We start from the raw sequence: 3,262 nt of genomic DNA, 5'->3' as shown, positions 1-3,262 counted from the left end.
TTTTTCTTCTTCCATCGAAAGAAGAACACTTTCATTCATCGTGGATGTTTTGCGAAATAAAAAGAAGAAGAAGAAGGAGAAGAAGAAGCAGGATTTCCCAATGGAAATAAGAACAAACGTGTGTTCCATCCGCGATTGAAAGAAACGCGAAATCAGAGATCTCTTTTCATCTCGGTGATTCCGTAAAAAATTTACCAGGACGCGTCCATCCGGATCGCGTTTTAAAGGGAAAAGCGGTTTCATCCTTTTTTCTTTCTTTCTTTTTTTTTTTTTCTTCTGCAACCTCCCCTCCCCCTCCTCCTTTAGAAAGATGTCCAGATTGTGTCCGACTTCGTTCCTCTAACGAGCGTGTACAAACAAAATTGCTGTTCCGGTAATGGCCACGGTGGTTGCCGGTTTCGAGGATGGTTGTACGCCGTGTACGAGAACTGTAAAAGGTAAAGGAAGAAGAAAGTGGTGAAAGCTCGGTGCTGCGCGGAGGCGTTTGTCGAATAAATGCCGACGCTTTTAGCACTTTTCTCCGAGCCGTTCAAAGCCTGGATATCTATCTCTCTCTCTCTCTCTTTCTCTTTTTCTCTTCTTTCTCCTCCCTCTCTTCCTTCGTTCCCTTTTTAACCGCGCGACTCTTGGAATATCGCAACCGTGGCGCGTTTCGGGGACGATGTATACACTTTTTCTTTTTTTTTTTTTTTCCCTTTCTTTCTTTCTTCTACTTGTCGCTTTTCCCCCCACCCTCTCTCCTCTTTCTCCTTTTGTCGAGCTTTCCCCGACATTAAAAAAAACCGCGGCGCGACTTCTCCGCGCATCTCACAAAAAAACGGTATCCACGGTTGTTAAACGCTTGCGTTTACGTTAATAATGATAATGGACTCGCGAGATTAAGAGAGAGAGAAAGAGAGAAGAAAGGAGAATAGAAGGAGAGAAAGAGAGAGAGAGAGGTATACTCGTGCGTTACCAATGGTGTTTCATAATTAGAGGAAACGTCATTAAGCTTGCCAACCTACCTTGAGCTTTTTTGGCCTGCCACGAAAATTAATTAACGCGGCGTGAATGCGAGATTTTGTGGAAAATTTGTTACCTTCTTTTTTCACGTTCACGTTCGTCCAAGTGGTTGGATAAATCTGAAAGTCTCGAAAGAAGGAGAAGATGCGAGAAGACGCGAAACTTTTCGTATTCCGTTTCGATCGAGAAACGGAAAAAGAAATTTCTTCTTCTGTAGGGCACGGTTTTATATTATTCAAGAAGATCCCATTCGAATGTATAATAAAATCGAACGGATGGATTGGTGATCGAGCAAAGGGCATCGGGCAAAGCCTCTTCTTCGTTACTCGTTTAATGGGTAACTGTGAATTCACGAGCATTGAGGGGTGGGGGAGGAATACAATAGTGTGGTGGTCTAACCGTGGAGAGGCGGGCTTCGAAGGCGTACGACAGATGCACTATTCAAGATTTCAAGAGATCTCTCGAGTATTTGAACCTCTTTATAAACGAGAGGTTTCAGAGGTAACGATCCCTTTATATAGCCGGATTTTCAAAGGAGTTTGACCAGATATCGGCGCGCGTTAAAGGAGAGAATGAGGAAAAAGGAAAAGCAGCAGTGGCGAAAGTGGCGAGTGACAAAGGCGAGTGACAAGATCGGGAAAATCATAATGGTTAACGATTAGTACGACGAGAGTGTTTCACAACGTGACCGCGTTGCGAATGTTATTTCATTCTCTGCCAACGATATCTCTTTATTGTTATCTTTTTTTTGTTCGTCGTTTTAAGGATCTAGAATCAAGATTGGGGAACAAATTCGACGATTAAGAAAAGAAATGAAATTTGTCATCGAGTAATTAAACGATTTGAACAAGCATCAATACCTTCAAAACATTTTCTTCTTATCGAAGATAAGAAAATAACGTTTGCAACGTGTTGTCGTGTATCTTATATACCCTCTTTAACATCTACATCTTCCACCAGAAAAGGAAAACCTACCGAGAAACGATCAGCAATAACCGAGAATTTTTCCAAAAAAAAAAAAAAAAAAGAAGAAAAAAAAAAACACGAAACACGGAGTTTCATGTTACTTCCTCTGTAAGAATGCAGTTTTAGAGTATGTATCTAGTCTGTTCGCAGCGGCGAACTGACTATTTTTGTGCACGCTCGTTGCGAATAAGGTTCTGGCAGGCGAGTTGGCGCGCAAAACATGTTCAAGATGTACGAACGCGAAATCCAGACGTGCCGTGGATCGAGATGATATCAACACGAGTTGGCACCAACCTTCGCTTTACGACACATCGCTTCCTGTTATTGGTGTATATAACGCCCGTACATGAATCATGCAGACCAGAACGACACATCGCGTAATAAGAACGATTCATCCAATTAAGATCCAAACGCATAGAGATACAGAAACATTGTATCTCAATCTCTCGATAATAAATAACGATATAGATAATATTCGCGGGACTCTAAGAAAATTTCAATCTGTAGAAATAACGTACAAGATTTTATGTTGTGACGAAGCAGATTAAACTTAAAGGAAAATATGAATTACAAAATTGCATTTATTAATACAACGACATTGAGAAATAAAAAGTTTAATCGTACAATTACTTACAAATGTTGATCATAAAGTTTTCAGTGATTCTTTTTTCGTTACAAAAATCTCTTAAAAATTTATCTCGAAAAGGAAAAGGAAATTTGTTGTACAATCGAGCTTATCACATCTTGTTCCTGTACCCTATCAGATTTCCCCGCGTTTCTCTCTCACCTCTCCCTCTTCTTTTTTCCTAAACAGAGATGACAATCGCTATTTTTAATTACGATAATTTTCCTACCCTAAATGGAATACATTCCATTAAAGCTACGAATAAATTTAACCCCTCCAGCCGTTCTTCCGCCGTCGTAAAAAAGAAAAATCCTCCGTTTCCCCTTAAGAAATAAGAGAGAGAGAGAGAGAGATTCTCTCTCCCGTCACTTTAATTTTCCACGTTGAATATTTTTCTTGCAATTTCCTCCCCCCTCCAAAAAAAAGAAAAAACAAGGAGAGACAATTTGCAGGCCACAATCCTTTTCTTTCCTTTCTTTTTCTTTTTTTCCCCCTTCCCCATCGAATCGCCAGTTCCACCGTCTTCCCGCGTATTCTTCCGCCGCGGAGAACCCGTTGGAACGGAATATCCCGTTGGGAAGTCGGGAATAATTGGATCGGTACAATTAGGGAATGCACCCTTTCCCGGCCCTCCTTTCCATCCTGCTTTTTCTGGGATCCTGCCCAGCT

At 41.0% G+C, this 3,262-nt stretch overlaps 1 protein-coding gene across 2 annotated transcripts in view; it reads left to right on the top strand.

The window, feature by feature from the left end:
- The window catches only part of LOC102671133 (UPF0489 protein C5orf22 homolog), an 834,013-nt gene that overhangs the window by 37,208 nt on the left and 793,543 nt on the right, over positions 1 to 3,262 (top strand). The window lies entirely within an intron of this gene.

Source organism: Apis dorsata, unplaced genomic scaffold (genome assembly GCF_000469605.1).
Source record: "Apis dorsata unplaced genomic scaffold, Apis dorsata 1.3 scaffold_382, whole genome shotgun sequence".
Classification (NCBI taxonomy): Eukaryota; Metazoa; Arthropoda; class Insecta; order Hymenoptera; family Apidae; genus Apis; species Apis dorsata.
Note: the sequence above shows the minus strand (reverse complement) of the source record. Positions and strands in the feature narration are given on the sequence as shown.